Consider the following 24,529-nt stretch of genomic DNA (forward strand, 5'->3'; position numbering starts at 1 on the left):
AGTGAAATCTTTAGATAGGTCTGGTTCTGGAATTACCAATAGAAAAGTATTCATATAACATTTAATGGACCTGAGTCTCATTCACACTAAGGCCCCTTTATTTCATTCTGGCAACATAAAGGGCCTTAAACTAAGTGTAACAATAGCCCATGTAAGACCCCTTTACGTTGCCAGAATTACATAAGGGGGCCTTAGTGTAAATGAAAATACCAAATCTATAGAGTTTAAGGCCAGGATCATCTGGAATGATGTCTGGTTTATGTCATTGGCTATTAAACTTCATCCAGTTATCCTGGTATGGATCCCAATAACTTGTATTTGACTAAAGCATAGGCATCTAGTCTTGTGTGAGAACTTCAAATCTGTTCCTTGTGGCAGATGGATGCTTAATTTCCACTTATTAGAAAAGGAAACTTCTCTTGTTGTAATGACAGTATAATAAAACACAGCAAGTGATAGTATTGGAGAAACTGGTACATCAGTTTTGAACACAGCAAAACCTGGCATATTAATACAACCAGGCATAATTCATTCATGTTTATAAATTGCTTTGAGATTTTTCTGATGGAAGATCCTATGCAAACTATTAGAATATATTTTGTGTGTGTGTGTATTATATATTATATAATATAATTTATAATATATTTTATATTTTATATGTTATCTACATGTATATATGTGTTTTTCATATCTGAGGGGTGTTGGAGCTCAATGAGAGTTTTCATTCTAAAATGCAACATTATGAAGATTAATGTCTAATTGCTTTGTATTTCAAGAGAACATTCCTGCTGCTTTTTTAAAATGTATATAGTTGTTTATGAAAAAAGTGTTGTCATAAACAGATAGTTAAGGGTTAATAGAACAGGAGTACTTCATGTCTCTTTTGCCTGTAAAGGGTTAAAAAGTTCAGTGAGCCTGGCTGTCACCTGACCAGAGGACCAATCAGGGGACAGGATACTTTCAAATCTTGAGGGAGGGAAGTTTTTGTGTGTGCTGTTAGTTTTTGGTGGTGGTTCTCTCTGGGTTCTGAGAGTGACCAGATGTGCAACCAGGTTTCTCTCCAATCTCCCTGATACAGGTTCTTATAGATTCAAAATAGTAAGTACAAGGTGATAAGGCGAGTTAGGCTTATGTTTGTTTTCTTTATTTGCAAATGTGTATTTGGCTGGGAGGAGTTCAAATTTGTATTTTGCTGAAAGGATTTTAATTTGTACTTGTATACTTAGGCTGGGAGGGTATTCTCAGTGTCTATAGCTGAAAGACCCTGTAACATATTCCATCTTACATTTACAAAGATAATTTTTACTGTTTTTTTTTCTTTAATTAAAAGCTTTTCTTGTTTAAGAACCTGATTGTTTGTTTTTTTTATTCTGGTGTGAGATCCCAGAGGACGGGGTCTGGATTCACCAGGGAATTAGTGGGGAGAAAGGAGGGAAGGGGGAGAGAAAGATTAATTTCTCTCTGTGTTAGGATTACTTTCTTTCTCAGGGGGAGTCTGGGAGGAGGAGAGAGAAGGAGGGAGGAAGGTGGATTCTCCTCTCTGTTTTAAGATTCAAGGAGTTTAAATCACAGTGATCTTCCAGGGTAACCCAGGGAGGGGAAGTCTTGGAGAGGCAATGGTGAGGGAAAGGGTTTACTTTCCTTGTGTTAAGATCCAGAGGGACTGGGTCTTGGGGGTCCCCAGGCAAGGTTTTGGGGGGACCAGAGTGTGCCAGGCACTGGAATTCCTGGTTGGTGGCAGTGCTACAAGTACTAAGCTGGTAATTAAGCTTAGAGGAATTCATGCTGGTACCCCATCTTTTGGACGCTAAGGTTCAGAGTAGGGAATTATACCATGACAAGTGTGTACACATATTACCCATCAGACATGTTGTGGGTAGATCCTTCATTTGTCCTAAGAATCAATAATGGACTGTTCAAGGAAGCCAAAAAGGATGTTGACTGCAATTTGATTTTCGAAGAATGTTCCTGATGTTTGTACTAATTTTGCATGTGCTTGGAAAATTATTTATCTCTGAGAGGAGATGTTGTTCTACTTACACTGTATATAGAGTATATTTAGTGATATAGTGAAATTATTTACATGGGTCATCTAGATATGTTACAGAAAATAATTCAAAGCATAAAATATCCTGTAAATCCTATCAAGATCATTAAAATGCTTCCCTATAGTGAAATTGAGTCAAAGGGCCAGATCAACTCTAAGGGATACAGGGGTTTGTTTGTAATTGAATCCCCATGTATACACCCATGGCAGTAGTTGTCATCTGAGTAGAGTTGAACCACTGGGCAGGGTGGCAGTGGCCCAGCGGTGATCTTTCTGGAAGAATCCTGCTGGTGAAGAGGAGCTTTGGAATGTGACCATGAGACCCAACAGGGGAAACCTTGCATTGCCTGTGAACTCCCAAGGGATGAATTGGGGCCCACAGTTTATATTGGTGCTCTTTTATGCATATTTGCCTGGCATAGGAGTGCAGCCCAAGACTCAAAAGCAGTCCAGAGTGTCAGACACCAAATGACGCTTTCATCTACCCCATCCCTGTAATTGCACAAATGTTTAATGGCTGGTAAATTCAGGCAAAAAACTGTTGTTCTGCTATAATGGGAGAAAAATATATGAATATTATGGTAAGGTACATTAATTTCTGATAACCTGTGTGAAGATTAGATGTGTCCCTCAGCCTTCTGGAAAGTTTCCAGTGCACTTGCAGCCCTCTATTTTAAGGTGCAGGGACATCAGTCTAGAATATTATCCTATCCAGCTCTGCGCAGATTCTGTCATTGTCACTTACATTGAATGCAATCTTACTCTACCGTAGCTCTTAGAAGGATTATTGGTAGAGTAAGGCAGAGGTTCTCAACCTTTTTTTTTCTGAGGCCCCCTAACATACTACAAAAACTCCACAGCACCCCTGTGCCACAACAACGATTTTCCTGCATATAAAAGCCAGGGCCGCCATTAGGGGCTAGCAAGCGAGGCAGGGCTGTCCACAGCCCCACACCAGTTGCTCAGACTTCGACTTTGGCTTCAGCCCTTGGTGGCAGGGCTTTGGCTTTCTGCCCTGGACCCCAGTAAGTCTAAATCTGGCTCTGCTTGGCAGACCCCCTGAAACCTGCTTGTGCCCCCTTCCTGCCCCCCCCAGGGTACCTTGGATCTCCCCCTTGAGAACTGCTGGAGTAAGGTACTATTTTATGAGAGTGAGGGGTTTGGAATCTGCCACCTACTTGGTCATGAATGTCTGTAGGAAATACTATAATAGTTGTGTGAACGACTCTTTTAGATCATGGAAATTACAAGTTTATCTTTATACCTGTTTATTGGGAGAGATTTGGAAAGACTCAACTCTAAAACCCTAGTTTACATATTATAAAAACAGATTTTGACTTACAGGGATGCTACAAAGCCTGTCTTTTCCCTGTAAGTTTCTAATGACCCTGCCACTTCTTTGGCTCTTCCACAACTGTGAGTCCTGTTCCACGCCCCAAATACTTGTGTTCACTGGTGTGTGCAAGGAGCGCCTACCGAGCTGTTCTCCAGGGTATGCAGGGAGCATAGAGCTCCTGTTCAGATTCCCCACCTCTCCTATGTAGTTGAATTTGCCCAGTTGAAAATGGACTCTGGTGGCTCTGGTCAGCACTGCTGACTAGGCTGCTAAAAATCCAGTCAGCAGGGCTAAGGCAGGCTTCCTATCTGCCCTGGCTCCGTGCAGCTCCTGGAAGTAGCGGCATGTTCAGCTCCTAGATGCAGGTGCAGCCCTGGGGGCTCTGTGTGTTGCCCCCACCCGGAGGACTGGAAACGCAGCCAATGGGAGCTGTGGGAGCAGCGCCTGCAGGTGTGGACAGTGCGCAGAGCTCCCTAGCCCCTCTACCTAGGAGTTGGACATGGTGGCTGCTTCTGGGAGCTGCCTGATGTAAGTGCCACCTAGCCGGAGCTCAACCCCTCTCGCTCCCTAATTCCCTTCCAGAACCTGCACCCCAACCATCTGCCCCAGTCCGGAGCCCTTTCCCATACCCAAATTCCCTCCTGGAGCCCACACCCCATACCCTGTCCTGCACCTCAACCAACACTCCAGCCCTGACCTTCCTCCTGCACCCCAAGCCCCTCATCCCCGGATCCACCCCAGAGCCCACACCCCCAGCAGCATCCCTCACTCCCTCCCACACTGTGAACCTCTCGTTTCTGTCCCCATCCCAGAGCCCGCATCCCCAGCCAGAGCCCTCACCCTCTCCTGCACCTCCACCCCCTACCCTGGCCCAGTGAAAGTGAGTGAGGCTGGGGGAAAGCGAGCGACAGAGAGTAGGAGGATGGAGTGAGTGGGAGGGTAGGGCCTCAGAGAAGGGGCAGGGCAGTGGTGTTTGGTTTTGAGCAATTAGAAAGTTGGCAACCCTATGTAGCGTCGGAAGGGATCTCGAGAGGTCATCTCATCCAGCCTGTCATAACATTTCTTCCCAGATCTGGACCTTAGCGTCCAGAATATGGGTGTTAGCATGAAAACCTCCAAGCTTAGTTACCAGCTTGGACCTGGTATCGCTGCCACCAGCTAAGAATTATACAGTGCCTAGCTCACTGTGGTCTCCCCAAAACCTTCCCTGGGGGACCCCCAGACTCAGATGCCTTGAGTCTTACAACAAAGGGAAATAACCCCCTCCCCTTGTTTTCTTGGTACTTCCTCCCAGGCTCCCCTCCCTGGACGACCCTAGGAGATTCCCTGCTTCCAGTCCTGGAAACACAAGTACCGAGAGATCTAATCTCTTCCCCTCACCTAGAGGGTATGCAAAGTCAGGCTTAGTAAATCTAACACAAAGAGATTTTCCCCTTGACTTCTTCCTCCCACCAATTCCCTGGTAAGCTGCAGACTCAATTCCCTGGAGTCCCCACTAAAGAAAAACTTCAACAGGGTTTAAAAAGAAAGCTTTATATAAAAAGAAAGAAAAAAGGACATTAAAAATAGGCTCTTTATCAAGTTGACAATATACAGGGTCAATTGCTTAAAAGAAAAATGAATAAACAGCCTTATCCAAAAAGAATACAATTTAAAACATTCCAGCAACTACACACATGTAAATACAAAAGAAAACAATATAAACCTATTGTCTTACTATTCTTGTACTTACAACTTGGAAACAGAAGATTAGAAAGGCAGGAGATAGAAAAATCACTCTCAGAGCCGAGAGGGCACAGACACAAGACAAAGAACAAAGAACTCACACCCAAAACTTCCCTCCACCCAGATTTGAAAAAGTCTTGTTTCCTGATTGGTCCTGTGGTCAGGTGTTTCAGGTTACTCCTTTCCAGGTGAAAGAGACATTAACCCTTAGCTATCTGTTTATGACACAGCCCCCTGTGCTGAGACAGAGCTAAGTATACTTAGACCATGCCTGACACATGGTTGTCTAACCTGTTGGAAAAAACTTCCAGTGATGGGGATTCCACAACTTCTCTTGGAAGCATATTCCAGTGCTTAACTATCCTTAGAGATGGACAAATTTTCCTGAGAACTAATTTGAATTTTTCGTGATGCAGATTAAGCCTATTATTTCTTGTCTTACTTTCAGGAGATATGGAGAACAATTGATCACCATCCTCTTTATAACAGCCATTAACATATTTGAAGATTATCAGGTCCCTGCCTCAGTCATCTTTTCTGAAGACTAAACAAACCCAGTTTTTTAAAAATCTTTACTCATAGGTCAGGTTTCCTAAACCTTTTATCATTTTTGTTGCTCTCCTCTGGACTTTCTCCAGTTCATCCACATCTTTCTTCAAGTGTGGTGCCTAGAATTGGACACAGATGAGGCCTCACTTGTGCTGAGTAGAGCGGGACAATTACCTCCCATGTCTTACAAATGACACTCGGTTAGCATATCCCTGAATGATATGAACCTTTTTTGCTACTGCATCACATTGTTGGCTCATATTAAATGTGTGATTCACTATAAGCCCCAGTTCCTTTTCAGCAGTTCTATTGTCTAGCCAGTTAATCCCCATTTTGTAGAAGTGCATTTCATTTTTTCCTTCCTAAGTGAAGTACTTTGCACTTATTTTTATTGTATTTCATCTTGTTGATTTCAGACACATACTCCAATTTATCAAGGTCATTTTGAATTCTAATCCTGTTCTCCAAAGTGCTTGCAGCTCCTCCCAGCTTGGTGTCATCTGCAAATTTTATCAGCATACTCTTCACTGCATTATCCAAGTCATTAATGAAAATGTTGAAAAATATTGGACTAAGAACATATCCCCCACTAGCTATATCATCTTGGTTTGAGAGAAAACCTTGATAACTACTCTTTGAGTATGGTCTTTTAACCAGTTATGCTATCATCTTACAGAAATTTAATCTGGACCACATTTCCCTGGTTTTCTTATAAAAATGTCACATGGGACGGTATCAAAAGCCTGACTAAAGTCAAGATACACCTCTACCCCAATATAACTCAACCCAATATAAGGCAGTTTCGCATATAAGGCAGTAAAGCTCTGACAGGGTACTCTGAGCAGTGTGTTAAGGGTGCTGGGCCAGGCCGGGGCCAAGGGGTTCGATAAGGGGCAGAGGGTCTTGGGGGCGATTAGGGGCTTCCGCCCCCGGGTCTAGGAGACAGGAGCTGTGCGAGGGAACTTTTCGGGGCCCTGCAGCCCCAGAGTGGCCCGGGGGATTAGTGTGGGGCTGGGAGCAGCCCTGTCATAAACAGATGGTTAAGGGTTAATGCCTCTTTTACCTGTAAAGGGTTAAAAAGTTCACCTAGCCTCGCTAACACCTGACCAGAGGGACCGATGGGGGAACAAGATGTTTCAAAAGAAAGGAGGGAAGTTTTTCCTTTGTTTTAGCGTTTCAGTTTCAGCCGGAGTGAAAAAGATCAAGGAACCAGCCTCTTATCAGAGTAGTAAGTTTTAGAGAGGAATAAATAGGTTTATGTTTATTTCTTTGTAACCTGTCTTATGCAATTAGAGGTAGAATCAAATTGGGTATTTTTTTGTGTAACTAAACACATCCTCTGTGTTTTGAATCTGTTGTCTGTGAGAGTAGCTGGTATGCTAATCTTTCCCAGAGGGTTTTCTTTTACCTTTCTTTTCTTTAATTAAAAGTCTTTTTTCTTAATACTTGATTGATTTTTCCTTGTTTTTAGATCCAAGGGGATTGGATCTAGACTCACTAGGGATTGGTGGAGGGAAAGGAGGGGGGATGGTTAATTTCTCCTTGTTTTAAGATCCAAGGGGTTGGATCTGTGTTCACTAGGGAATTGGTTAAGTCCCTCAAGGCTGCCCAGGGAGGGGAAGGTTTTTAGTGGACAGGGAGTGATCCAGACACTGAAAATTCTGGATGGTGGCAGCGATACCAGATCTAAGCTAGTAATTAAGCTTATAAGTGTCCATGCAGGTCCCCACATCTGTACCCTAAAGTTCAGAGTGGGGAAGGAACCTTGACAAGCCCGCTCTGCTTCTCTTGCCCTGGCCCCAGCCGTGTTGCTCAGGGGAGGTGGCTTGGGGGAAGAGATCCCCCCTGCGCTCAGCAGCAGCAGCAGAAGCGGAGCAGCCCAGCCCCAGCCAGCTCCACTCTGCCACCTCCCAGCCGTGGCGCTCCACTTCCCACCGCAGGTGAGTGCAAGACCTTTCCCCAGCCGCCCCCCAGCACCATGGCTGGGACCGGGGCAAGGAAAGCGGAGAGGCCTGGGGCCACGTCGCTCCGCTTCTCACCACAGGTGAGTATGTGTATGTGTGTGGGGAAGGCGTCCTTTCCCCAACATGCCTGCACTCACTGGCAGTGGAAAGCAGAGTGCTGCGGCTGGGAGGTGGCTGAGTGGAGCGGGCTGGGGCTGGGCTGCTCCGCTTCCTGCCACTGCCGGTGAATGCCTGTCAGGGGGCAGGGAGGGGAGTGGATAGGGGTAGGAGCAGTCAGGGGAAAGGGGGGTTGGGTAGGAGGTGCGGTCCTGGGGGTGATTAGGAATGGGGGTCTCTGGAGGGGGTAGTCAGGGAACAAGGAACGGGGGCACCTAAAGCAAGTTTGATATTACGCAGTCTCACCTATAATGCAATGAGATTTTTTTGTCTCCCAAGGACTGCATTGTATCGGGGTAGAGGTGTTGTATATCAAACACACTGCTTTCTCCTCCTCCAACCACTAGGCCAGGAATCCTATTGGGGTGTGTGTGTGAGGGGACGGGGGGGAGGGGGAACAGCGCGCAGGAGGAAGGAAAAAGCCAGGATTCATCCCACATTTAATATGGAGATGTGCCTACCTTTAATGTCTCCTTGTATTATGGTAGGCTTGCGTCCTCTCTTCCTCATGAAAAGCATTCTTCTGGCTCATAAATTATTAATATTATAAATGAATTTTCTGTCTGGCAAGCTTCTCCAAACTAAATTATGGTACTTTCACCCAACACACCACATCGCATTATCCTATTTATAATAGACAAGGCACTTAATGTCTGTATAGTAACTTTGAAACATACTAATATGGTTCTGTTGGTAGTGCTTTTATATATCTACATCTTGTTTCCTTTTATTAGCTTCACATGCCTTATTCCTGGCGGTGATAAAACCAAAGACAGTGAGCTGATGGCAAATTTTCTCAGCACCTCTCATGATTTGACCCAATGGGAGATTTGCCTGAGTAAGGAATTCAGAATTTGGCTCTTAACGAACTCTGGAATATAGGGAAAATTCTGTGTTTCTACTGAAGCACAATGAAAAGATTATTGCATTGAATGTGAAAATTGTAATACTAGCAGTAGAGAATCTTGATTTGAGTGAAGCTGTCTTGTGAGAATGCTGCTTTGTGTTTATGTCAAACTGAAGAAAGTGAATTACAGATATAATCTGAATTATGTTATGGAAAAAATGGTCTCTCAGATCAGTCTGCAGCTCCAGTATTCTGTTCAGTTTATGCTTGGTCTGACCACTGATAAGAATGAGAGTTCTGCACATGTAGGATGAGAATATCAAAATCAAGCTGTATCTTGCAGAGAGCAGTTTTTGTCTGTATCTGCTAAAAGATAGTATTTAAGCTGCTTTACAACTATTCCAGTGATTGTGAACAGAAAACAAATTATGGCAACATAGGGGTGTTGTAAAACTGAAGATATTTTCATCAACATTTGATGTCTGTCTAGAATATGATCCATGTAAATTCAGTGTCAGGGAAGGAGACCTTTTAACTCTGCAAGATATAGTAATTAAGTATTTTTATTTGCCTTATGAACTGAAGAAGACTCTTTGAAGAGAAACAACTTTGTTTTTATTTAGGTGTTAAAGATTGACAGTACATTGGAGAGGCTGAATTTATTGCTGGTTGTATAAAATCAAATGAAACACTGTTGGAAAAATTGCCCAATTGCCTAATGGTGGCAGTAATAATAATAATAATTAATAATAAATACCCCCCACACACCAGTTTGAGGATTCATGACTTTAGTATCATATGCTAGGTGCTCATCTCAGCTCTGTGCAGTTGTTCCTTGAGGGCTTGCTCTGTAACCTGAGCAGAGGGGTAAAGTTTATAGGACAGCGTGGAGGAGTAGGAAGCAGCTAGGCAAGATGGGGAGGAAAGCAAGGGGCATTGCCTTTCCTGCTGACCAGAAGAGTGTGTGTGTGGTGGGGGAGCATGAGAGGTGTTTATACCCCTGTGCAGCCTAGAGAAGCCCTCTTTCATCCAGACCAGACTGGCAGCTACTTGTTATGGAAGGGATACACTTATCTCATAAATTGGATTAGAAAAGAATTTGAAGAAAAGCATTCTTTAAGGGAGCTGAAGAAAGGAGGGGTTGGGGACATCTGGCCTCCTTAACTCTCACACAAGGGGATGGCTGCAGCGTCTCAGCAATGGGATGGCTTGGATGAGGTCTGGGATTATGTGGAAATGATCAAGGAAAGGACGATGACCTGCACTATAGAATTTTTTGCTGAGTACTTCCACCTATTTTAAATGAATAAAGTTGTGGCCTAACCATACCATATCCATTGCATCCTGGAGGGAGGGGGAAAGAGAATGAGAGCTGAATTTTGCTGAATATTTTGGAAGGTTTCTTTCCAAACACACAGACTTCATGTTTTTTTAAATTTCTGTTACATGTTAAAAATAAAACGGCATGTGTTCAAGCTGGCTATCTTTATTAGACAGCTCAATGTACATCTATCCTAAGACCATTCGCAAAACTGCTGGACAATGAGGCTTCAAAACTAGTAACACTGACCCTAGAATAGAATCTTAAAGCTACAGCATGCTTGCGTATCATTAAGTTGGTTTTCACTGTAGGGGTTTTTGCCTGTAGGACAAAGCAAGCCATGGTGTCATGATATTACAGTGCAATGAATTATTAATAATATGTTGAATTACTCTAACATCCAAAAGCTCCATCTAACATTGTAGCCCACTTTGTGCATTCACTACCTGAGCAAAATTCAGGAGCTTGAAGACTAAATTCTGCCCTCTACCAGAAAAAATATTAAGACTGTGTAGTTCAGAGAGGAAATCTATCAGAGGGACATGATAGTAGTTTATAATATAATATAATGAATGATATGGAAGAGGTAAATGGGATACTCCAAATAATCAATAGAACAACAATGGACATCCAGTGGAACAAGTGCTAAATTTAAAACTGATGAAAGGAACCACTTTTTTACGCAATGTATAATTACTCTGTGGAACCCACTGCCACATGATTATATGGATAATGAAAAGATCAGTGTGAAACTGTATTACCCACATCATTTTTCTTCTCATGCCCCAGGTCATGAGACAACCACTAGTGGCCAGATTTTCAAGTGTTCAGTGCCCAGCAGCTCCACTTAATTTGATGTCTAAATGGGAGCTGAGCTAATTTCAAAATCTGTTCTTCACTACACAGGGCTAAGATCTCCCCATATAGGCCATAAATGTCCATTACAAGAATTGTTGCATCTTTCTCTGATTGATTATGCAGCTGTCGAAAACACAGTACTAGAGTAGATGGATCACTGAGCTTGTCCAGTGTGGCATTTCCTATTTCTTGGGAAAGGAGGTTCTTGTTCAAGTGATTGCCCACAGGGATTCCACTCTTGGTACACGTACACCACATGGGCCACAAGGGCTGGATTTTTTTGGCAAGCAGTATCGATTGGGGCCATGCCTCCCAACCCGAGGGCATAAAGGATGGAGTGAGTGCCTTGATTCCTTTCTACTGCCCATAGGAATGAGACAGAGTCCATGTGGTATCCATTGCCTTCTCTCAGTGCACTGCTCTATTGTTAGTTAGCAGTCACATAGTTAGGTAGATAGTTATTGCCTATTGGCTATAATGAAAGTAAATATGTAGATGATTTTCTTAGTTACATTTCGATTTGAGGTTAGGACCTCCACCCGAGCCATACAGGGGTGCTTGCAACGTGGCAGAAGCTAAATCCTCATGGCCCATCATGTGAAGCTTCGATGTCCATTAACAGGCACCTTGGATGTTTACATAAGACATCCTTCTGCAAAAAATGGCCTTCATGTTGTTGTCATCAGAATATGCTAAGCAGTCACTTCATTTAGATCAGTGACTAAGAGGTGAGAAATGCAGTCTGACCCCCATGTAAGAAGTTCAGCCATAAATTTGGGAAATATTTGCCTAATACTTGTTTATGTTGTTAAATTGAAGAGAGAAGGTCAAATCTTCAGCTGCTGTAAACTGGCATAGTTCCATTTTTTTCAGCAACGCTGTGCTGATTTACACCATCTGAGACTTTTTTTTTTAAATTATATCAATTAAGGCTTAGATTAATAATAATTCCTGGTGTTTCACTGCAGAGTTTCTGATTTCCTAATCCTTGCCTTTTATTTTCCATTTACAATATTCATATTTACAAACTGTGAATGTATGGGAAGTTTTTTGCTGAAAAATTTGAGTACAATGTATATTATCAGTAAGTGTTTATGATATTTAGAAAACTGGTTGGTATTATGCTTCATTCACTTCTCATGATCAGGGAAGTGACAGTTAAGTAGTATAAGTCATAACCTCGCCTGCATTAGTGAGAGTTGTCAGTCATCTAGCCAGGTAATTTTGGATATTAGGCAATATCCTGATCTGGGTTTTATGTCTTTTAGGAACATTTCAAATTCCAGAATGTTTCCCTCCCCCTTCATTTGTTAACCTGTCATTTCCAGGTATAAAGACGATGCCTTTAATATATCCTTTCATTTCTATTGTTTAGTCCAGACATGTACTTTTACTTTTTTTCCCTCTATATTTTTTATAAAATTTCAGATCTACCAGGTTTTATTTTTTTTGTTCCCAGTACTTAATTCACCTGCTATAATGTAGTTCAGAGTTATCAGGTGGTTTTGCTTGCTTGCCTTTCCTAGTTTCTTTGTTCTGTGCTTAGGAGCGTGCGTGCGCGGGGGTGCATATGTGCGTGTGAACATGCACCTTTCTTTCATTCTTACTCTCCTGAGCCTGAAATGTAATTCTGTGATGGACATGCTGTCTTCCTTTGACCTTTTCAGTTCCTGGTTCTACTGCTGACAGTTCAAACAGTAAACATCGTAAAATCTGTAACAGTGTCACGTACTCCCACTTAGACTTTGTATGCTCTCCTCATATATCTGGTGGTCTGTTTGCATCATTGCTGCAGGCTGAGCTAGATAGAGTCTGCTCTCTTATGCCTTCATGGTTTATAGAGTTGGAATCCTTTTTAAATCCATCAAATTCCTATAATCATATATGGAAATTGACCAGCAATAATAGCAGCAGTTGCACTTCACTGAGCAAATTCCTGGTGTCTACAGACATTCACTCAAGAGGTATGGAGGCACTTGGACGTTACTTTGCAATCCCTCTTTTGCTGAGCAGTTCGCATGTTCTTTAAGATACCAGGTTGATTAAAAAATGATCCCTCAGTTTAATAAGCAAATGCTCCATCAAGAGTAGTAATCAGATCCGTGCTGAAGCAAACAGCTCCGCCATTATTACAAAGCATACAGATCTCAATAAGACATTTCCTCCTTTGTCCACTAGTTGTGAACAGTTACCTGTCTATCAATCAGGAGGCTCCACTAAATCTGTCTTCAGCTGGATACATTTTAACCTTCATGATGATGACAAGCTGTTAGCTGATTAGTACAGAGGGCCATGAGTGGCCCTGGTAAATCAGACACAGAGGAAGGGAAACCAACAGATGTTTTAGACCTTCTAAGGAATTTAAACATGTGTAGTAGCATCTATGTGGCTCATTTGTGAAACTCATCCATGTTAGCTTTGTGTATTCCTGGTGTTTCATGAACATTTCTGCTGGGTGCATGGGTGATGTTATGGATGAATCCTACTAAACAGAGGTTATGGTATAAATCCTGACCTTGGAGGGGTGTACACATAGCTCATGTTGGTGTCTGTGGGAATTCACAAACTTCAAAGACCAGAAGTCAGTTTAAGATTGGTAATTCAAGTCTGACCTGTGTTTCAATTGGTCATATGTCACATACTATCATTTCTGTTCTCTATCTGGACCAGTGTAACTCTCATAAGAAGGAACAAAACTTGGAGGCTCTGAATCTCTAAGGGACACAGAGCAGATTAAGGAAAGGTAATGGGTAAACATGAGTAGAGAATTTTAGAAAATACTAAATATGTTCCTTTCTTGGCATTGCAGGCCTTTCCTCAGACATCATTTGTAGAAGAATTAAGCTACTGTAAGACTTATTAGCTTAGAGTTTACATATATATATATATTTCCCCGGGTGCACACAAAGCAGTTACATATGTAGATAGATCTAGTTACAAAAGATGTGGTCTAGTTAATTGCCTCCGTCAAAGCTCTTCTGCGGGCTTAAGGAACCTAATACATTTGCTGTCAAATAATTTCCAAAATATACCACTCCTGCTGCAAATACTCATTCTTGTGAGTTAAAAACTTACTCTCCACTAACACTTGTGCCTAAGAGCTTTTTCACAAGTAAACTTGCTCACTTGAATATTCACAAAAGGTCACTACAAGAAGTGTGAACATGGCTGAACTGAATTCATGGGGTCTTGGTCCGTGACTTGGGCTACTAGATGCTCTGGTAATACAAATAATAATTAATAACATTTATCTGAGCAAATGTTCTCAAATGTTTTTTACAGTCTTTACCCTGCTCTCATTACAGATAAGGCCAAGATTGCATATTTTAAAGGGGATCACTGCTTCATTAAGAACATATAACAAATCCCTTGATTGTCAGTACCCTCTGCAAAATTCACTAGGTAATCACGGTAATCTTGAGGGTTGCAAAAGAAGTTGTAAATGAAATTCAGAGAGAGGGTCCTTCAGGTATGAGACACAGTCTAAATCTATGCCAGATATTAATCAGTCATAGATAAAAGATTGACGGTACTGTAATTATTATAATTAAAGTACTTTGATCCATGCCAACCTTCACTATAACAATTTAAATGTGGGGAATCATAGTTTTATGGTATGTCCTCAACAATTTCATTATAAAATGATTAGAGACTGGTCATATAAAGTGCTTACGGAGAAACATATTCACATGTGACCACTTGGGATGCCCTGCAGAACCCATTCATGGCTTTGCCACTTGTAATTATTACAGCCACCCAAAACCCATGTCACTATGACTGTTTGTTTACCACCTCACAGTAATTTTTAATTGCTTATGATGCACAGCAAGCCCCTTTACCAAGCCACGGGGTGCATCATTAGACTCACATGGTTGCTGGTGCATCAGGGGAGGTGTAGTGTGGCCATAGGTTGCATAGGTCATCAGTTGCAAAGCCAAACATTCAAAAGTTAGCAAATGCCAGAATTAATGTTACCTGTGCAACTCTAATTCAGCCCCCTCTTTTACACTCTCTAACAAACATCTAATCAAAAAGTGCAAACAGATTTTTTTCAAAGGCTTAGAACTTGGCCAAATTTTGAGGTGTTTACACAGGAAAAGGCACATCTCTCACTAAAACCCCATCCGTGCCAAATCTCAAGCCCTTGCTCCAAAACAGGGAGGTACTAGAGTTTCTTGGTGAAATTGTTGTAAGAATTCTTTTAACATGGGAAAAATGTTCTGCTTATCTCATTCTTAGAAATGGCTGACCCATTTTAGCAGAAACTTTAAAACAATCATACAAAACCAAACCTATGTTCATGAGAGTGCACTGCATCAGAAAGTCCCTGCATGAGAGTGCGCTGCATCAGAAAGTAGAATTGCTTCCAGCTCACAGTGCAGTAGAGTAAGTTCCAACAGAATTCAAAGGGAAGGCATTCTACTCCCATTATTATCTAACACCAAAGAAAAAGGGGGTCTGGCACCCAGTTCTGGAGTTTAGACAGCTAATCACCTGTATTTGTAGACTAAAGCTTAGGATGGTAACTCTGGCCTCAATGATTTTCTCTCTGGAGCCACAAGAGTGAAATGCAGATCTTCAAGATACATATTTTCATCAAGCCATCCATCCTGCTCACTGAAAATATCTTGCATTTCAAGTTGACAATACCTGTTACCAATGAAGGGTGTATTGCTTTTTGGACAGTCACAAGCACCAAGGAAGTTCAACAAATGCCTACCTGTAGTAGAAGCCAACCTGTGAAAGTGATGAGTTATAGTTTATCTGTACTTTGATCATTGGCTCATCTGAGGGCAATCTCGTCAGCGGGTGGTCTATTCAATGCAACAGACTCTCCCTGGTTTTGCCTCTGTAAGACTCAGGATCAATGATGAGAAATAGATTTTAGCCCCTACTCAAAACAAAAATACACTTAATAGAAGCAGTATTGGATGTAACATCGACTGGATGTAAAAGGAGAGCTTCAACAATGTAGTTGATTTAAATCAATCAACTGCAGGCACATCCTCAAGTGTCAGTGAGAACTTGCTTCAGGCTTCTAGGACACATGGTTTCCTGCACTTATGTAACTTGGCATGCCACACTGCACCTTCATTGCATGCCAGGGTGATTTAAAATCAATATATCAGCCAATCAGTTATCACCTAGACAAAGTGCAGGTCTCTCAATCACCTTTAAATTGGTGGAAGGATCCTGAGGGAGTTTTCAGAGGCATGCCCTTCTCTGCCCTTATTATGCAAGACTCTCTGGCAGTGATGCCTCCAGCATGGGATAGGGGGTTCATCAGAACCACTAAGATTCAAGGTCTCTGGACTCCTCAAGAGGCCTGATTGCACATAAACATTCTGGAGTTGAGAGCAAGTTATCACACTTGTGCAGCATTCCTTCCATTTCTATCTATTGTCTAGATATTGACAGACAATGCCATAGCAAGGTTTAATATAAACAGACAGGGAGGAGTGAGATTCACCCCTCTTTGTCAGGAAGTTGTGTGTTAATGGAACTGGTGTATCAGTCACAAGAGCTAGTGCTTCACAAGCTACCACGGCTACAATATGTCGTGGCTGATAGCTTAAAAATTGTCTGCTGAAGAAATCATCAGTGATCAATATATCTTAGGTCACATCTACACTACCACTTAGGTTGGCAAAATTTATCTTGCTCAGGAGTGTGAAAAAACACACCCCGGAGTGACATAAGTTTTGCTGGCATAAGTGGTAGTGTGCACAGCTCGGCTGGTAGGACAGCATCTCCCATTGCCATAACTACTGCTGCTTGTTGGGATGGTTTTATTATATCAACAGGAGAGCTCTCTTATTCTGTACAGTAGCCAAAGATAACACACTGTCCTTGTGAAACTCTTCTCCTTGGAGATGTTCTCAAATTGCATACACTGTAGGACCTGCGCTTTTTTGTTTGTCTTTGTGACGTGTTTGTGAAAAATGGTTTGCTTTGTGGCACTTCATGCGCATCTTCCTTAGTGCTAAGCTTTCCTCTTGCTTTGAATGATGCAGTCCACATCTGTTGCAAACCTACTGATTCAGTGGCTTTGCCACATGCTTCTCTTCTAATGCTGCATGAGGCTGGTGCTCTGCTGTTGCACCCGGGACCCAATGGTCCACGCTTGTTATGTGTGGGTGTCTGATTGCTGGTCGCAACTCCCTGTTTTATCACCTACACATCGTGAGTGGTGTTAGTGAGTACTTCCATTTGCTCTTCGCATGTCTCTCATCCTTTTGGCTATTTTAATGGCTTTTTCCTAATGTTAAACTGTCCTTTGTTCGTAATTTTTCTTGTATTTCTTTTGAGTTTGTATCCTTCCACATGTCATCCCCATCTGTGAAATCACATTCTTTTTATTATCAGTTGTAGGTTGCCACTCATCAGTTGCTTCAGTAGGTCCCTGATTTTCCCTCGGTTTTTCCCACCTTAAGTCAGGATCAGCTGCTAGTTCCGCCTATGCTGGAGGCAGGAGAGGACGGGACTTCCTCTTCCCCTGGAAGGATTGGCTGAGGCTGTGTCAGACCCACCCACAGAAACCTCCCCCAGCTGCAGGAAGCTCAGCATCCTCCCCTACTTTCTGGTCCCATTGCTCCTCAGCTGCTGCGGGAGGGATCACTGTATGGAGACCTGCTCCCCTATCCACCCAATCCACATGTATCTGGACCTCCCATACCCAGACCCCCCACCAAGCCTCACCCTGTATGCCCAGAATCCTCTAGACCTCCAGACCCAAACCTCACCCCACTGAATCTCAATTCCTGCATCTGGAGCCTGCTGCACCCAGACCCTCTGCCTCCGGACCCACACTCCTGCACCCAGACCACCTTCCTCTGAGCTCGCTGCACTCAAACCCCCACCCTGATGAGCCCCCTGCACCACCCTGAGCCCCCACATCAAGACCCCCACACCACTGACCCTCAACTAGCTGCATCCAGATCCCCACCGCACCAAGCTCCACTCCCCTAGCACCCAGTCCCCTCCGCTGATCCCCAACCACCTTCACCTGGAATCCCCTACAGAGTCCCATTGCCACTGCACCTGGAACACCCGACAATGAGCCTCTGTGCATCCAGATCCCCACATACCTAGATCCCCCCTACTAAGCTGCCTGCACCCAGATTGTCCCACACAGAATCCTCTCACCCCTCACCTGGATCCCCCCCACACTGACCCCTCCACACTTGGATCCTGCCTGGTTGAGCTTGCCTGCCCCACACCAGGTGTGCCTGGTGCAGAGAGTAGGGTGCCCAGATAGCAAGTATGAAAAATAGGGACAGTGTGTGTGGGGTAATAGGGGCCTAGATAAGAAAAAGCCCCAAATATCGGGACTGTCTCTATAAAATCATGAGGTCTGGTCACCCTAGCAAAGAGGCAGGACCCCAGGAGTTTCTGGGGCAGGCCCAGGCCTTGTGCTGTGTCAGGGTCGGATGCAGCCTCACCACTAAGTCCATTTCCCAGAGTAGGGGGGCTGCAGGGTGATTTCCCATCTTCGTGCAGCCAGTGGCCTGTGCTCCCCACTGCCATGCTGGAACCTCTGCCTTTATGTATTGACAAATAAAACTTGCAGAATTTTAAAATATTGTGTACAGAATTTTTAAATTTTTTGGTGCAGAATTCCCTCAGGAGTAGGTCACAGTGCATTGTCTTCATTTATAGTGGTCACAGGAATGGAGATCTATCCAGAATAGGGTAAATGAAACAGGTTTTATTTACAAGCTCCCACCTCTATTTAATTTTTTCATTATTTGTTAGCCCCCGTCTGGTGAATATATATGGGCAAGCACTCCTGGAAAAAGAAACTGTCATCTACCTTACATTTACAGTGGTTCTTTGAGACATTATCCATATATGCTACCTGTCCTTCCATGCTACTGTGGAGTTCTATAATTGTATTCTAATATTCTGTATTCTAAATTGGCAAAGGAAGTGAGGAGTGGTTGGAGTCACCCTGCCCTTTATGCTCTTTGGAGTATAAGGACACTCAAAGTGCAGTCCCAGCTCTCAGTGGACACTATTGGACAAAATAATCTGAACTGGAGTGCACGGGGTTCATGTGAACATCAGTGGAATATATGTGGACAACACAACTAGAAGAACCACAGTCACTAGACCCATTTCATCTAGGGTCTGTACACCAGAAAATTCAAACTCTTATAACTAAATATCTTGGCATAAAATTTGACAATATTTGTATATACTAGTGTATAAAATAGTTTTTATTTCCTGTATTTGGCTTGGTAAATCTTCCCTGTAAAAATGAAGTAGCTGTTTAATACTACAAAAGTCTTCAATGATCCACTGGAAAAATAATGAGTGGTTAAGTTCTAAGGCTTGTCTGGCAAAATATTTTGTTAACAAAATGGGTAACTTGCCTCTGTAAACTTGCTAGTCAAAGATTATAACTGGCTTGAAGGATGGCATTGTCCATTGATGCAGAGGCTCCAGCTCAGTTCTAACAGTATTCTGGGCATGAAAACTTCTAGAAACAACAGGAAGTCTTGCAAGAAGCTAGAGTAAGTAGGCATTTATTTTTCTAGGTAGGTCTTTTTCTGTTTTCATTTCTAAATCAGGTTACTTTAAATTACACAACTCTTTTGACTCTCAGATTTACCCAAGTCCATTTTACAGTCCTGTAAACATAATCATACATACCTGTTAACATTTTTATTCATTTTTGTGTGCTGAAATTCAATAGTATCCTAATTAAAATGAGAGACAGAGAGAAAAGAAATAGAGGCAGATAAGCATCTGTGTTTTACACAGAAATAAACAATAGTGAACTTGTTTACAGAAGGTAAATTTAAAAATTTGTTGATAAACATGTTTTAATGTCATATGAGCTATTGCAAATTCTTGTATTTTTGTGATGTTAAAGGATAGACAGAACTTTTTTATAATGTAATATTTTGCTTAAAATTTGATCAAAATGGGATTTATACATTGTTTTAACATTCCTTCTGTTAACATTTTTCTTTCATACTAGGGCACAGTAATAATCAGAGTTCTTGACAGGGCCTTTAACTCACACTAGAGATGGAAATGAACCCAAAAATCAGATCAAAATCCCTCAAACTTAGGGGACATTTGGAGTGGAAGCACTGGATCTGAAAATTCTTGTAGTATTGGGGAAGTTAGGATGTAGATTTGACCTTCACACCTTGGATCCCTCTGTCTAAGACACAACCTTAAACTCTGGAACTATTGGATGTAGATGTAAATTTTGTGAGGCTTGGTCCCATGCAAGTATGGCATAGACAGTGGCGTTCATTAATTCTCAATTATTTCTTGCCTCTTGCTGAGACGCCCAGCAAGTTAGCCAGTTGGTGGTTTTTGTGATGCGTAGAGCTGTCATCTACCTTGGCTGTACTACAAGCAAATTCCTTGGGTAGAAGGTAGTGTCAAAGTGCAAAGAATTCTTAGCATGTATTAAATAGATTTTATATATAGTATTGATCTTTATCTAAATTTAGACAGGCTGCAGTGTAATAAAATGCTTACAATGTAGCAGAAAAAATATACTATTTGCAAGAAAGGAAGAAAGTATTTTTTTCTTTGGTGTGGGGGAAACGAAAACAAAAAAAAGAAAACCCTGGCGGCTACAGGATGATTTAAGCATTTTATTGGCATGGGTCCTACTTAGGAAGCATATTTAAGGCTCACTGAATGGAAGTAATCTTTTTTTTTCAGGTTTTGTGCCAATGTATAATTATTGTAATCTGTGGATTAATGGTTTGCCATTGTATAAATGTACAGTATAGGAAGCACGCCACTATCAAATTTTATTCTAAATAAAATCCTTTCAAACTATTGTGTTCCCTTTTTCTTTATTCATAGCCTTTGCCTTGTTGTAATCCACCACTCTAGAGATGATCAATCCTGTATTAGTGCTATTAACACAACCTTTGTATCTCTGTTTGCTCGAAACATATCAAACACGGTGCAAATTACAACCTAGTTAAACAATCCTGCAGAGCAAGGGAAATGTCCAGAGATACACAAATATCAAACAATTCAAGAGTCTCATTTGTACCTAAATGTTCCCAATGAGCTGTTCAAAACTATCCTGTCCATACAGTCCTCACTTTACTCATGAGTTATCTCTGGGGTGGAATGCAGGAGGGGTTTAATGTTTAACATTGTTACAGGAGAGCTCCATATCTGTGTATATGTAAACACTTAATAGGTAAGTAGATGGCACTCAAGAATACGCAGCATAGTCACTAGGTTTTGTAGGATCAATAAAATGTGTTGTTGGGCAGTGAAAATGGCTTCCGCTCTGCAGCTCTTTACATCAACTCTTAATACATGCAAAGACTACACGACAACTTAGAAGACCGTAATGTATAATGCTAGGGTTTTCAAAGGATCCTAAGGGACTTATGACCCTAAGTCCCATTGACTTTCAGCAGTAATTAGGTGCCTTAGCCTCCTTAGCACTTGATCCTACAACATACACTCAGGCACAATATAGCAAAAAAATTAAAAGTGCTTGGCTATAGTCCCATTCAGTGGGACTACTCATGTACTTAAAGTTAAGTACTGATATCTGAGTAGTTCCTGCTTCACCTGGGATCATCAGAATATAGACTAGAGGATCATAAAAGTAGAACATATTCGTGAATTCAAGAAAAGAATTAACAGGAACTTTGTAGCCAATAGCACTATACCTACTGAAATAGATGGCATTCCTGTCAAGCAGAAGGTGGATAAAGTAGGTGGGTCAAAGTTCATATTCCGTATTTAACCTTTTGTGTACATATGTATATGTATCCAATTTTAATACTTGTCATGAAAATGACAGATTTTCATGCAAAATTCAGTAACATTTTTTTTCTTTATACTTTCAGTTAGCTGGAACCATACTTCCAGTTTTAGCACTGCTGAAACTTTGGGGGGAGGTAAACTCCAATTTTAAACATAGTGGTAATAGACCTTTTTTTTTCTTTATTTTGCTTTCGTTGTAAGGTTAAATGTGATATAGAGGCACTGTGAGTCTCACTGGCAGCTGAAGTCTCACATCTGAAAAATCCTTTTTCGAAGTTAGCCTAAAAAACATTTTGCCTCCTGGAAAGATTCCCTCCCTCCTCCATTCTGTGTGCATTAGGTATGAAAATATAAGATGGGATTTTCAAAATCATTCATCTTTGGCCTAATTTTGCTCTCATTTGAGGTCAATGGCCAAATGCCCTTTGACTTCTATGGGACGAGTGGTGAGCCAACACTAAGCACTATAGAAAATCCAACCCATATTTCATAGGACACGTATAAAGCCATTAATTAGAAACCATTTCAGGAGATAATTATACATAAAACTTTACCACCACATACTTTATATACTTCTACATATTAGCAAAGATTGCATAAATAGTGACTTGTGTTTTTTTGTTAATTCTGCTGTAAGCAGGTAAAATACTTTTCTGTAAACATAAGTCTGAAAATTCCCACACAAAAACTGTTAACAAAGGAGCTAAAGTTGAAAGTGCAAATCAGTAATTTAGGGTAAAATGCAATACAGAGATGTTGTAGTTATCCTGAAACCGAGTAGTATAAACCCAGGAAAATCAGAATTAAGGTTAAATTTAAAATAAATCCAATTGTAAGGTATAGGATTCCTTCAGTAATGGCCCCCCAAACCCTTAATTCTTCTCTGTAATGACACCATGCAATAACTGAAGGTTATGATTAAAGAATTCTGCTGTTTGTGGTTCCAGACTAAACTGATTTTTTAAAACACTTGATTTTTCCCCCTTCCTCCCTTTCTCCCCCTTCATGATGTCATCACAGTTCACTGTACAGATACACTATTGTCCCTGTCAGCTTGCTTTGCCACCCTATGAATACTAACTCTTTACAGTTTTATATTGCACTTTTCAACATTAAAAGTTCAGTCTGACTTTTGCTATCTGTTAAGCCATTAAAAGAAAAGAAAGAAAAGGTTGTAGGGTGCATTTTTCTTCTACACAAAGAGCATGGAAAATTCCCAGTATATTAACAGTCAGGCTAAGGTAGTGGCCTGCACTGTTCAGCACATCCATAAGAGGCTGTGGTTTACAGAGTTGTGAGGCATGCCAATACAATAGCATGGCCAATAAGTGAACTTTCTTGAAACAGCCATTACTGACTGTTGGTCATCTTATCATCCTCTGTTTCCTCTGCAGTTTCTTAGGAAAAAGGCCTTGCTGGGTCATACAAATGCTAAAAGTTATGATTGTATTTAATAGTGACAGTGACCCCAGTGTGGCAGTTCTGTCTCAAAGGAGGGCCATCAGAAGAGAACACATGGTACCATGCTGATTACCCTCTAAATATAACACCATTTATTCTCCAGTGAAAATGTTCTGAGTACCAGACGAGTGAGCACATTCCACCCTTGCAGACAATCGTGATGTAGACCGTCAAGAGATGCATATATGTTTGTTGAAGGCAGTTTCCAAGTCAGGCACATTCAAATGGTTATTTGTACTAAAGTCACATGCCTGTGGTTTAGGTGATGTGTCGTCATTAATCCAGCTTTTGGCAGGATTACCTTTGAAAAATAAAAAATTGCTTCCTTGGCCATGTGTGGAGCGTTTTTGGCCCGTTTAATCCAGTTTAGTTTTGCACCTGGATTGGAGAGAAGGATTCTAATGAAGTCTCTGCATCCTGACCAGCTTTCTGCTGAATTGGTCAGTTGGGAAAACACCTATTCCCCAGGGCCACCCAGAGGGGGAGCAAGTGGGGCAATTTGCCCCGGGCCCCGCAGGGGCCCCCACGAGAGTTTTTGGGGCCCTTGGATCAGGGTCCTTCACTTGCTCCGGGGGCCTGGAAAACTCTTGTGGGGCCCGGTCCCCCGGAGCGTCTTCTGCTCCGGGTCTTCGGTGGCAATTTGGCGGCGGGGGGTCCTTCTACTCCAGGTCCTGCTGCTGAAGTGCCCTAAAGACCTGTGGCGGGGGGCCCTTCTGCCTGGGACCCGCTGAATCCTCTGGGCGGCCCTGTTATTCCCAGAAGCTAAACTCTCCAGTCCTAAAATTGTGGAGCAACTTACTAACGTAGTGCCTAGACATGTTGGAGTAAATTTCCACAGATGTGTGCTAGATTTTAGCCCCCCTGGGCCCAGTGGGAATTGTACACCACTTGGAAAAGGTACCCATTTTTCTTAGTTTCTGCAGCCAATTCTGATCCAAATTCTGCCTTAACTTTTATAGATGTACCTCTACTGAAACCTAAGAAATTACACTGATATAAATGAGATAAAAATCTAGCTCTAATGCTACAAATCTGTATATTTTGATTTGATTTTGCTTTTGGAAATATTCCAGGTTTGTCTTATATTTTGTTTAATTTATGGTACTTTGTGGATTCTAATTTCAGTCCACTGTTGACTGTGTTTTTATGCTGCTTCCTCTATAAACCAGTGTAATGCAGGTCACTAACGAATCTAGTAAACAGTATTCTATTTCATTCTCAACATGGACTCTGGAACCATTCTCTCTATATAAACTATCAGTGTGGCTTTCTACAGCATTTATACTCCTTTTTATGGAGCATGCAACTTCCATTAAAGTCAGTTGAGCTTTTACACAGAAGAACTGTGGATTAATTAAAACAATTAAACTACAGTTTAATTTAGGGATTGTCATTGTAAAAGTGGTTAATTATGGATAAGTAAAGCATATATAAGGACAAGAAAAATCTTCCCTATCTGATTTAAAAATGCTTTGTATTACCTCAGAATTTTAACTCC

The 24,529-nt window shown here is 41.8% G+C and overlaps 1 protein-coding gene across 1 annotated transcript in view; it reads left to right on the top strand.

Annotated features, from left to right (window-relative positions):
• PIEZO2 (piezo type mechanosensitive ion channel component 2) overlaps positions 1–24,529 on the top strand; it is a 484,884-nt gene that overhangs the window by 145,692 nt on the left and 314,663 nt on the right. The window lies entirely within an intron of this gene.

Source organism: Gopherus flavomarginatus, chromosome 2 (assembly GCF_025201925.1).
Source record: "Gopherus flavomarginatus isolate rGopFla2 chromosome 2, rGopFla2.mat.asm, whole genome shotgun sequence".
Lineage (NCBI taxonomy): Eukaryota > Metazoa > Chordata > Testudines > Testudinidae > Gopherus > Gopherus flavomarginatus.